This window comes from Zingiber officinale, chromosome 1B (genome assembly GCF_018446385.1).
Source record: "Zingiber officinale cultivar Zhangliang chromosome 1B, Zo_v1.1, whole genome shotgun sequence".
Taxonomy (NCBI): domain Eukaryota; kingdom Viridiplantae; phylum Streptophyta; class Magnoliopsida; order Zingiberales; family Zingiberaceae; genus Zingiber; species Zingiber officinale.
In genome coordinates, this window is record NC_055986.1 from 134,327,366 (window position 1) to 134,340,667 (window position 13,302).

The 13,302-nt window shown below is 41.7% G+C and overlaps 1 long non-coding RNA gene across 1 annotated transcript; it reads left to right on the top strand.

Moving 5' to 3' along the window:
* The first annotated feature begins 12,059 nt into the window (after positions 1–12,059).
* Positions 12,060–12,661, top strand: LOC122000702. The gene is made up of 3 exons (XR_006117211.1): positions 12,060–12,119; positions 12,203–12,334; positions 12,560–12,661. It is a non-coding gene; the product is annotated as an uncharacterized LOC122000702 (long non-coding RNA).
* The last annotated feature ends 641 nt before the right edge of the window (positions 12,662–13,302 follow it).

Consider the following 13,302-nt stretch of genomic DNA (forward strand, 5'->3'; position numbering starts at 1 on the left):
CTTAGATCTACATGAAAAGAAGCGTTACCCTTGTAACGAAGCCCTTCGCTTATCCCGCTCGTCGAAAGAGTTGTCGGATCTCGTAGAGTGTCAAGCGTACACTCCTCTACACGTATCCACACGGACAAAAGGTGGAGAGAACTACTTAGAATGTGCTAGCACCCTTGAGTGGCTCGGCAATGGAGGAGAGGGAGAAGGAAGAAGAGAGGAGAAAGAAGAAGAAGAATTGAATCAATGAGCACACAATTGCACTTACACCTTCATCAAGTGGCCGACCACTTGATTGTGTGATTTATACCTCCATGTAATACCAAGAGTCATGGCTCTTGGTCTTCCTCATGAAGTGGCACACAATGATGTGTCCTTGATGACGTGGAACACCATCATTGGCCGACCTATGCCAAGTCACAAATGAGGTGGCATTTGGTCAAGTCAAACTTGACCCTTCATCTTTCCTCTTAAGTCAAGTCAAACTTGATCTCTTTATCTCCCATGGTTGATCAAATCTAACCATTTGATTCAAATCAATTTAATTTAATGAATCTCTATTCATTGAATTAAATTGACTCAATGAATCATAATCTAAATTACACTCATTCAAGACATGAATCAAATTGAGTCCAGCTCAATTAGTCTAATTTGGATTACTCTTAATCCAATTTGGTTCATCACATGAACCTAATCCTCTTGGTCCATCATATGAACCTAATCTCCATCTAATTGCCCTTTTGTGTGACCCTATAGGTTCTTGTAACGTTGGAAATACTCCTAAACCCATTTAGAAACATAAGTAATGAGCGGTATCTAGCAACACATCATTACTACCCAAGTTACAAGAATGTTGAGATCCAACATCACCTTTGTGACTACTAATTGTGACTCTCACAATATGTGACAATGTCCTTCTATCCTTGACATCTAAATTGATTAATTGAGGCATAGACCGTGTCATCCTCTAATCAATTTATGTCTTGAACTCCAAGTAGACTCACTCTAATCAAATGAGCTCAACATCTCATATTGTCTCATTTGGGCATGACCATGCACTTAGTGGTCTCACTCTATTAAGAATCATGATGTCACTCCCGTCATATAGGAGGGATAGATCCCATCTACATCACTCACATCTCTCCGCATAATTTGTTACATACCCAGTAATCACCTTTATAGTCCACCCATTTACGGGTGACGTTTGACGAAGCCAAAGTATGCAACTCCTTATGTAGGGAACCATGGTGACTTCAGGTCCAAGGACTGATAGTTATATTAATATTTACATGAGAAAGTATATGACACTCATATAACGATACATGATACTTTCTCATGGCGGGTCATTCAGTATACATTCTCCAATGCATACCCATGTGTCAACTTGATATCTCTATATCCATGACTTGTGAGATCAAGTCATTGAGTTGATCTACATGCTAGTCTCATCGCATTAACATTGTCCCTGAATGTAAATACTTGACTAAGAATGATTAAGAGTAGTGTTCTCTATATCATCTCATTATCGATTCAACCACTCGATTGATATAGATAAGAACCTTCTACTCAAGGATGTTATTATACATAGTTATTTGGCACTAAAACAAGTAAGTATAATAACCATAAAGAAATGTATTTATAAATATATAGGAATATGATACATCGAGTCCATACAACAATCATCATATGATTGGCTCTAGGGCTCTAACTAACAATCTCCCACTAGCACTAGTGCCAATCAGTTTAGGCTCTAAGGCCCAATGACCTAGTGTGACCATCATGCTTTCTCTGTGCCAAAGCCTTGGTCAAGGGATCAGCGACGTTAGTCTCTGTGGGTACTCTTCCAACTCACAGCACCACCATTCAAGCAAAACATGAACCCAGACTGCGATCTATAATCATCTTGGTCAATTTGGAAGCTGGTATCACTATAACCCTTTACAGCTAGCTCGCCATCGCCTCTAAATATCAAGAAATATTCCTTAATTCTTCTCAAGTACTTAAGGATATTCTTAATCGCTATCTAGTGACGCTCACCTGGATCTGATTAGTATCTGCTCGTCATGCTCAAAGCATACGAAACATCAGGACGAGTACATAGCATGGCGTACATGATAGATCCTATGACTGAGGCATAAGGGATCTTATCCATGCGGTCTCTCTCCTCTCTAGAAGAGGGACTTTGAGTCTTCGAAAGACTCACATCATGTGACATCGACAGAAAACCTTTCTTGGAATTCTGCATGGTAAATCGTAGTAATACCGTGTCAATATATGCACTTTGACTTAGGCCAAGCAATCTCTTAGATCTATCTCTATAGATCTTTATACCTAGAATACAGGCTGCTTCACCTAAGTCCTTCATTGAGAAACAATTCCTCAGTCAAGTCTTTACAGACTGCAGCAAAGGGATGTCATTTCCAATGAGTAGTATGTCATCCACATACAATACAAGGAAGACAACTGTGTCCCCAACAACCTTCTTGTAGACACAGGGTTCATCTTCATTCTTGATGAAACCAAACTGTTTGATTGCATCATTGAATCGAAGATTCCAGCTCCGAGAAGCTTGCTTTAGTCCATAAATGGACTTATGCAGCTTGCATACTCTGCCAGTATGCAGTGGATCTACAAAACCCTCAGGTTGTGTCATGTACACATCCTCGAGCAAGTTTCCATTCAAAAACGCGGTTTTGACATCCATCTGCCAGATCTCATAATCGTGGTATGCTGCAATAACAAGCATGATCTGAATGGACTTAAACATCGCTACTGGAGAAAAGGTTTCATCATAGTCAATACCATGAATTTGCTTGAAACCTTTAGCTATCAAACGACCCTTATAGATAAGTCCATCCATATCAGTCTTTCTCTTAAAGACCTACTTACACCCAATGGGTTTGACGCCTTCAGGTGGATCAACCAAAGTCCATACTTGGTTGGTGTACATGGATTCCATCTCGGATCTCATGACCTCTAGTCATTTCTCAGAATCTGGTCTCATCACAACTTCCTGATAGGAGGTAGGCTCATTCTCAACGAGCATAACGTCATCATGGTCAGACAAGAGAAATAAGTATCTCTCAGGCTGACGACGTATCCTGTCAGACCTGCGAAGAGGTAGGTCTACTTGAACTGGTTGTTGTTCCACAACTCCTTGTGGAACAATCTCATCATCCACAACACTTTGTGGTTCCAGTTCAACTTCCATCAAGGCTTCAGTGCTATGGTCCATATCTTGAACTTCTTCAAGATTGAACGTACTCCCACTAGTCTTTCTAGAAATAAAGTCCATTTCTAGAAATACCCCAGTCTTAGCCACAAACATTTTGTGTTGACTGAGAATGTAGAAGTAATATCCCTTCGTTTCCTTGGGATATCCTATAAAATAGCACTTATCGGATTTGGGTCCCAGTTTGTCCGAGACTTGACGTCGAATGTAAGCCTCACAACCCCAAATCCTCATAAAAGACACCTGGTATCTCTCCCAGTCCATATCCTATATGGTGTCTTTATCACAGCTTTGGATGGAACACGGTTAAGTGTGAAGGTTGTTGTATCTAGAGCATATCCTCAAAAAGATATAGGAAGATCTGTGTGACTCATCATAGATCGTACCATATCTAATAGGGTACGATTCCTCCTTTCGGATACATCATTCCACTGTGGTGTTCCAGGAGGAGTGAGTTGGGATAGAATCCCACACTCAGCTAGATAGTCACGAAACTCATGGCTAAGGTATTCACCACCTCGATCTGATTGAAGTATCTTAATACTCTTGCCTAGTTGATTTTGTACTTCATTCTTGAATTCTTTGAACTTTTCAAAGGATTGTGATTTATGTGTCATCAGATACACATAACCATATCTACTGAAGTCATTAGTAAATGTAATGAAGTACCTATAACCACCTTTGGCAGCGACATTGAAAGGGCCACATACATCACTATGTATAAGTCCCAACAAGTCAGTCGCTCTTTCACTGTGTCCACTAAAGGGAGTCTTGGTCATCTTGCCCAGTAGGCATGACTCGCATGTCTCATATGATTCGAAATAAAATGAGTCCAGCAAACCATCTTTATGGAGCTAGGATAAGCGATTCTCATTAATATGACCCAAGCGACAATGCCAGAGATAGGTTCGATTCATTTCATTAGGCTTGAACCTTGTGGTACTTATGTTATAGATGAGGTTCTCTAAGTCTAGAATATAGAGTCCGTTCATCAGAGGTGCACTACAATAGAACATATCTTTTAAATAAACGGAACAACATTTGTTCTTTATTATAAAAGAAAAGTCTTTCTTGTCTAAAAAAGAAACTGAAATTATGTTCTTTGTGAGAGCAAGCACATAATAACATTCATCTAATTCTAGTACAAGCCCAGAGGGCAGAGATAAAAAGTAAGTTCCTACATCAACAGCAGCAACCCGTGCTCCATTGCCTACTCGTAGGTCCACCTCGCCCTTCGTCAATGCCCTGCTATTCCTTAGTGCCTGTACACAAGTACAAATATGAGAAGCATATCCGGTATCTAATACCCACGATGAAGAAATAGAGAGATTAACTTCTATAACAAATATACCTGAAGTAGAAATCTCATTTCTCTTCTTCTTAAGATCTTCCAGGTATCCTTTGCAGTTCCTCTTCCAGTGTCCGGTCTGACCGCAGTGGAAGCAGGTAGCATCCTTAGCAACCCCTCCTTTAGGTTTCATTACCTTGTCTTTGCTCTTGGCTTGGGACTTTCCCTTACCTTTAGGCTTGCTCTTGCCTTTATGCTTTTGCACCATTAAAATGGAGTTGGGCTTTACCTTCTTAAGGTTGAGCTCAGCAGTTCGCAACATGCTTAGCAGCTCAGGCAGTGGCTTGTCAATTTCGTTCATGTTGTAATTCATGACAAATTGACTGTAGCTCTCTGGCAAGGATTGCAAGATCAAGTCAGTGGCCAATTCTTGGCCAAGTGGGAATCCCAACCTCTATAGGTTCTCTATGTACCCAATCATCTTGAGTACATATGGACCTACGGAAGTCCCATCTTGCATCTTGCACTGAAACAGTGCCTTAGAGATCTCGAATCTCTCGTACCTTGCTTGTCCTTGATATAGTTGACGAAGATGTTCAACCATATCATAAGCAGTCATCAACTCGTGTTGCTTCTGAAGCTCAGAGTTCATGGTTGCGAGCATGAGGCATGATACATCTAATGCATCATCCTGATGCTTCTTATAAGCATCTCGATCAGCTCGCGTGGCAGTGGCAGGAGGTGCCTCCGGAATGGGCTGCTCCAGGACGTACAATTTTCTTGCTTGTGTGAGAACGATTCTCAGATTCCTGTACCAGCCCAGGAAATTAGCTCCATTGAGCTTGTCCTTGTCAAGGGCAGAACGCGGGGAGAAAGTGTTCGTGTTTGTTGACATGGCAATCTACAATAAAAATAAAGTAGAAAGTAAATATCATATTCCATTTATCATTTAATTAGGCCTTTAACTAAATGATGCTCCCACTAAATTATAGGGCTTTTGTAGAATCAAGTTATGGATGTGGTCAAACCATACTACTAGATTCATACTAATGGGCTATAATTCACGCTGGATAAGATCCACATCATACTACGCCTTGAGTTAGCTTTGGCTAAATCGCCCAAGACTTAGTATGATCGGTAGATAACTAATTATCAATTATATCTCTATGCAACTCTTGTTTATAGGATCAAGATCCTCATTTATATTAAAACTTGAGTTAGCTTTAGCTAAATCACCCAAGATTTAGTATAAATGTGATTTTCATCCTATCTTCCAATCGTTGGAAAATGCCTATAGTTATACCCGATCAAATTGAGTTAACTAGTTATACTCAATCTAATTGAGTTTATACTCACCCAAGCTTTGATAGGCGGGACCAAGATTGTCTCTCCGCACCCTACCAAGATAATATGTGTTGCTCTGCTTTGGCAGATTCAACAACAACAAATGATCGAGGTAGTGATGGGTATCAAAACTTGGTAGGCATTTCGAGTTGACTTGATTAAGATCTAATCTAATCATGAATATGTATCATATACGCATTAACGCACTAATTATCCTACATTAGCATGCATCACATACACACAAGCAATCATATATACTGATTAATTAAATTGTGATGAGGTCATGACCCTACAACGATCTTCTCAAGCCAATGAAAAGATTGGACGGTCAACTTAGGGTCAACGACTTCTTCAAGCGCCTCCCTTTGACCGCCATGTATTGAAATCACCCTCTTCGTAACTCCTTCTTGAGTAGACCTTCCACTACTTCATTTTGTACATTACAAATATGAAACTCGAGTTACATTTGAGTCTAAAATCTATTTACAACATGAACATAAGAAAAGAGGCACGACGCGCAGGCCACATATCAATACAACACGCACAACACAAAAATGGTGCGCATACCATATTATGAATTACAACACATTTTAACCAATTATATTGAGATTTTTGGGTCATAACTATCACAATATCACACATAATTCTAAATTATTTATTTTACGTAAATTTCTATAATTTTACTACTGTTTTTATCAATTTTATGAGTCACAACTTTCCGGCGGTCCCATTTAGCGGTTTTCGGGCGCGATCACGGGATAATGCCCCTTGCGGGGTTAGGGGCAGCACCCCTTCTCGCGAAATGAATATTGCGAGTATCCCATCTTGATCTTGCAGCACCTTAAGCCGTTGTCCCAAAACAATTTGGGCGAGACCTTGCCGTTTCGGAAGATTTTTCTGAGTAGGTGAAGCCTACAAGTGTCCAAACACTTGTTGCTTCGCCTCTACGAGAAAAATACTCACAAAATCCATAAAAATAGTAAACTTACAGAAACTTACAGATCTAAAATCTTTTTATAAAAACAAAGACAAAACATGTACATGCTTCGCACGTGGCTCTGATACCACTGTTAGCAATTCGAGCCGCAAAAACCGCTTTTTACGTTGCGGAAACCCCGAAGCTAGCCATGGATCCGTGCAAAAATATATAAAAATAAAATTGTGTACATGTTTCTACACTAGATCTACCTTAGATCTACATGAAAAGAAGCGTTACCCTTGTAGCAAAGCCCTTCGCTTATCCCACTCGTCCAAAGAGTTGTCAGATCTCATAGAGTGTCAAGCGTACACTTCTCTACACGTATCCACACGGACAAAAGGTGGAGAGAACCACTTAGAATGTGCTAGCACCCTTGAGGGGCTCAGCAATGGAGGAGGGGGAGAAGGAAGAAGAGAGGAGGAGGAAGAAGAAGAATTGAATCAATGAGCACACAATTGCACTTACACCTTCATCAAGTGGCCGACCACTTTATTGTGTGCTTTATACCTCCATGTAATACCAAGAGTCATGGCTCTTGGTCTTCCTCATGAGGTGGCACACAATGATGTTTCCTTGATGATGTGGAACACCATTATTGGCCGGCCCATGCCAAGTCACAAATGAGGTGGCATTTGGTCAAGTCAAACTTGACTCTTCATCTTCCCTCTCAAGTCAAGTCAAACTTAACCTCTTTATCTCCCATGGTTGATCAAATCTAACCATCTGATTTAAATCAATTTAATTTAATGAATATCTATTCATTGAATTAAATTGACTCAATGAATTATAATCTAAATTAGACTCATTCGAGACATGAATCAAATGAGTCCAACTCAATTAGTCTAATTTGGATTACTCTTAATCCAATTTGGTTCATCACATGAACCTAATCCTCTTGGTCCATCATATGAACCTAATCTCCATCTAATTGCCCTTTGTGTGTGATCCTATAGGTTCTTGTAACGTTGAAAATACTCCTAAGCCCATTTAGAAACATAAGTAATGAGCGGTATCTAGCAACACATCATTACTACCCAAGTTACAAGAATGTTGAGATCCAACATCACCTTTGTGACTACTAATTGTGACTCTCACAATATGAGACAATGCTCTTCTGTCCTTGACATCTAAATTGATCAATTGAGGCATAGACCGTGTCATCCTCTAATCAATTTATGTCTTGAACTCCAAGTAGACTCACTCTAATCAAATGAGCTCAACATCTCATATTGTCTCATTTGGGCATGACCATGCACTTAGTGGTCTCACTCTATCAAGAATCATGATGTCACTTCCGTCATATAGGAGGGATAGATCCCATCTACATCACTCACATCCCTCCGCATAATTTGTTACATACCCAGTAATTGCCTTTATAGTCCACCCATTTACGGGTGACGTTTGACGAAGTCAAAGTATGCAACTCCTTATGTAGGGAACCATGGTGACTTCAGGTCCAAGGACTGATAGTCATACTAATAATCATATGAGAAAGTATATGACATTCATATAACGATCCATGATACTTTCTCATGGCGGGTCATTCAGTATACATTCTCCAATGCATACCCATGTGTCAACTTGATATCTCTATATCCATGACTTGTGAGATCAAGTCATCGAGTTGACCTACATACTAGTCTCATCGCATTAACATTGCCCCTGAATGTAAATACTTGACTAGGAATGATTAAGAGTAGTGTTCTCTATATCATCTCATTATCGATTCAACCACTCGATTGATATAGATAAGAACCTTCTACTCAAGGACGTTATTATACATAGTTATTTGGCACTAAAACAAGTAAGTATAATAACCATAAAGAAATGCCTTTATAAATATATAGGAATATGATACATCGAGTCCATACAACAATCATCATATGATTGGCTCTAGGGCTCTAACTAACAACTACCACATGTTGCACGACATGCGTTCTGGGCTCGTGGTGTGGCTATGCTCCCCCCGATCAGGGCCCCTCGGGAGGTTGATGTCTGCTCAGCGAACACCACTCAGGCGTTATTGCGGGATCGACCAACACCTACCTTCTTCTGGCTACTTGAGTTTCTTCCACGTTTATATACTTGGTGGCCTTCCTTTGCAAGTGGTCGAAGTCTCTCAACAGTTTCCAAATGAGTGATCAGAATAACTCCCCCTCGAAGAGTTCCTAGATGAAGGCATTCACCAATACATATGAGGAGACCGCTAGGATGTCCATGACCACTTGGTTGAAGCGCTGAATGTAGGCCCTCAGTGCCTCCCTAGGCCCTTACTTCAAGGAAAATAGATTGACACTAGTCTTCTAGTGGCGGCGACTACTGGCGAAGTGGTGTAGAAATGCCACTCGAAAGTCCTTGAAGCTGTGGACTGATCAGTTCAGCAATCTCTTGAACCAACGTTGCGCTGATTCGGAGAGGGTGGTGAGGAAGACTCAACACTTCACCCTGTTAGTGTATTGGTAAAGTGTGGTCATGTTGTCAAACTTGGCCAAGTTATCGTCCGGATTGGTAGTTCCGTTGTATTCCCCGATCACCAGCGGGGTGTAGTGCCTCGGCAGAGGGTCGTTAAGAATCTCTTGCGAAAATTGTTGATTGATCTGCTCTGGTGAATCGTCATCGCTTGGTGCCTTTCCTTTCCTTGTGTCCCGAACGGGCGCATCATCTAAGGAAGACCCTCGGTCCTTGTCCGCTAGGCCCCGCTCTTCTGATGGAGCCCGAAACAGCGCACGGTGAAAGAGGATCGGCGCATTGGGTGCTTCCCTATACATGTTGGTCGACTTCTTGATCTTTCCTCCAGCGGATATATGGTCCTCTCGGTCTCCGAGTTTAGCTTGATGACCCGCGGTTGATGATGCTGGCTCCTGAGCTTGGCGCTCAGCCAGCGCCTGTTGTTGTTGTTGCTCCACTATTTTTTATACTTGAGCTTGTATCAGCATGTCGAGCTCCTCTTGCGTCAGCGTCGCCGTGGCTAATCATCTAGCGTCCTCCATCTTCTCATTCGGATGCAAGCTATGTTCCCACAGACGACGCCAAAATGATTTTGTCTGAAAGCGGGAAGGTGGAAAAGCTAGGGATGTGGCGGCTTTGCTGACTGACTGTAGACCTCGCTCCACTCTGCAAAACAAGTAATGTTAGTATCGAGCCAGCGAAGGGGTCTCCGATGTTGGCCCTCCGATGCTCAAGTCAGTCACCGGAATAGTAGAAGAAAGCATAACAACAGTAACTCTAGCACAAATAATGAATCTCGCGTACCTTCATCGGTGATGGACCCCCTTTATATAGAGCCCTGGTGGGCGACGTGCATGCTTCTCAAGGCATGGACACGTTCTCTAATATGCCCTATGAAAGGACATCTCAGGAAAGTACCTCTGACATCATACCTTAACAGGGCATGCATATCCCTAATAAGACAGTAGAAGTTTTTGTCGTACGATTCGCCTATCGACCATGCTTCGTGTTAGCGGTACTATTTCCCAAAAGGATGTCGAGAGATACTACAATGATCCCGTTGCTTGGCCGAGTGGGGTAGCCGCTCGGCCGAGACTCCTCCGCTCCGTCCATAGTCAGGTCCCGCTTCTTGGCTGAGCGAGGTAGCCGCTTGATCGGGACTCCTCTGCTCTATCGACCTCAGTTGCTCTTCCCTGCGATAATTGTGTAGTAGCATGCTCTCCCCTGTTCGGACAAGCTATCCGGTCTCCTCAACGTTCCACTGCTTCACACTGAACGTCAGATTATTTTATCATATTATCCTTGAGCTGGACGGGTCACTACAAGAAAAACCCTCATAGACATCGGTGGAACAACAGCAGTTTTAAGCAAAAATCGATGTCTTTGAGTATTTTACACCGATTTTTCTAAAAACCGGTGTCTATGAGCACAGATTTTCACTCATAGACATCGGTTTTTTAGCTGATGTCTATGAGTGCCTTTTTTTTATTAATAGACACCGGTTTTAACAGCGATTTTTAAAACCCGGTGTTAATGAACCAAAAAAAAATAATTTAATTTTTCCACTAGCCAAAATTTACAACACTTCACAAAGTTCCCTCCAAACCTAAACTAATATCGCACCCCTTCTCTCAGCCTAAACCTAAACCTAAACCTCCAAGCCTCATCTACCTCTTCCCCTTCGATCGACGCCCCTTCCTTCTTCCCCTTCGATCGACGCCCCTTCCTGGATCGACGTTCCGTTCTGCCTCCTCGTCCGATCCTCTCTTCCTCCTCCTCCTTCCTCTCTTTGCTCTTCCCGACTAAGGTAGGGGCCGACGAGATCCGAACAACGAGAGGACACCCACGACCACCATGGCACGGTTGGTCGGCAACGTGAGGGAATCCGAAGGAAGAGAGAACAGCACCGAGATCCAGGAGCTCGTACACAGAAGGGGCATCGACTTACTTCCTCCTATCCCCCCCTCTCGCTATCTCCCCTTCTGCGTCAGATCTACCTCTCCGGCAATCATGACCTCGCCTTCGTCGGCGCCATTCCGACGGCTCCCCCTTTGCCGCCACCTGGAGCGGGAGCGGTGGTTCGAGGGGGAGGGGTACGAGGCGATGCAAGTTCAAGGCAGGCGGTGGAGCGGCGACATGGGCAACCGATCTGATTGTCGGCATGTACATCTGGTCGCATTTCCTATTTCCTGTAGTTTGTGGAAAATCAAATGTGAACCCACAGTCTAGGGACTTGGTGCTGCAATTGGTCGAAAGGTTTGTCATGAGGCAATGCTGATACTCTTATCCTTTTGTTTCTATTTATTGCTTTAGTCAAAAGCTACTTTCTGGCTTTATTTCAGGATTCTCTCTGGACCGAAAGCTCGAACTATTCTGTTAAATGGCGCTGTTCGGAAGGGGGAACGCATAGTACCACCTGCTGTACTTGATCTACTCATGCGGGCGACTTTTCCTGCTTCTACAGCTTGAGTCAAGGTTTGCCTATTTCCATGGAAGATCTCCATATTGCATAAAATTTTACGATGAGTTCCTAATATATCTTTCTGCTGGCAACTGAAAGATTTGAGACGTTTTATCCTACTCTAAAAGAGTTGGCTCTTACTGGTTCTGGTACCAAAACCACAAAGCAAGCATCACAACAGTTTTTGCCTTTTGCCATCCCAGCGATTCAAGAAAGTATAATTGAGATGTTGCATTATTATGTGTCCTAGGCTGATGTTTTCATAGTATGACTGTACTTAACATGGAACTTATATACAGATAATTCCGAGCTAACAAGGGAAGCGACGGATTTGTTCATCTAGTGTTTGACTCAGAATGCTGAGTGCTATAAACAGTGGGTGAGTTGTTCTTCAAACGTGCTATTTATAGCTTTTATTATTTTGTAAACCTTTCTAACTGCTTTAACTGTTGTATCATGGAGGAAAAACTCTATGTAGAGAATGTTGGTGCGACAATTATTGTTCTTCGGAAACTCTCCACTGAGTGGCGAAATTACTCGGCCAAAATTTCCCCCGACACTCTCAAAGTAACACTTAAGCATTTGAGGGCTAAAGTAAGTATAGCTACTATCAAATATTTCTAATTTTCTTGTCCAAGTTCAGTCATTCGAAGCTCACGGTTTTTGGACTTCCATCCTTGGCATCTATCGTGTGCATGATATGATACATTTACTTATTTGTTGCACTTGTATCTAGATGTGGTCAGGTTTAGTTGCACAGTGTTTTTCAAAATTTGGTTGCTGATCAGAATCTTTTTCTTCTTATTTTCTCTATCAAAGAATGAAGATGCCCTGTCAAGAAACACAGACCCCAGCCAAGTAGCATCCATCAAAGAAGCTGACAAGTACTGCAAGACAATTTTGATGAAGTTAACACATAATTTTGGCTGCATGAAGGGTAGTGTTTTGGTGCTTGTGCTGGGAATTGGTCTCTTTTTCACTCTTTCACCGAATGCCGAGTTAATTAACTGGGAGAACATCAATTGGGAGAAATTTCAGGTGTTGTTCAGTTCTCTCCAATCCTCTTAGAACAACTTGGAGTTTAACCAAATTTTACCAACAAAGGAGATAGGTCAAGAAAGGATATGATGGCGCTAAATTCAAAGATAATAATAAGTTTGGTTTTTCACCTCGGCTAGATAACTATCTGAAATTGCTCTGGTGTTCGTCGTTGCAGCAAGCTGCTCCTACTGCTATTTGCTTTCCATCCCACCAATGTTACGCAAGTATGGTTTTCATCTTGTTTTGTCTGGAAACCGTTACTACATTTCTGATCAGGTACTCGATTGCATGTCAAATTCATCTTCATATTGAAACTTGTGTCTCAGATATTTAAAGCATGTTCAAAGTTTTATGTGCTAATTAAGGAATATATATTCAATGTTAGCATTTTGTTTATATATTGGAATATGTGGAAGTCGTTAGCAATGAACCTAGATGTATGAAGATATTCACAAATGCAGAATGCCTTAAAGCACATATCAAAACTTCTCACCTTTATGTTGATTGTGTGATTTGTGGAA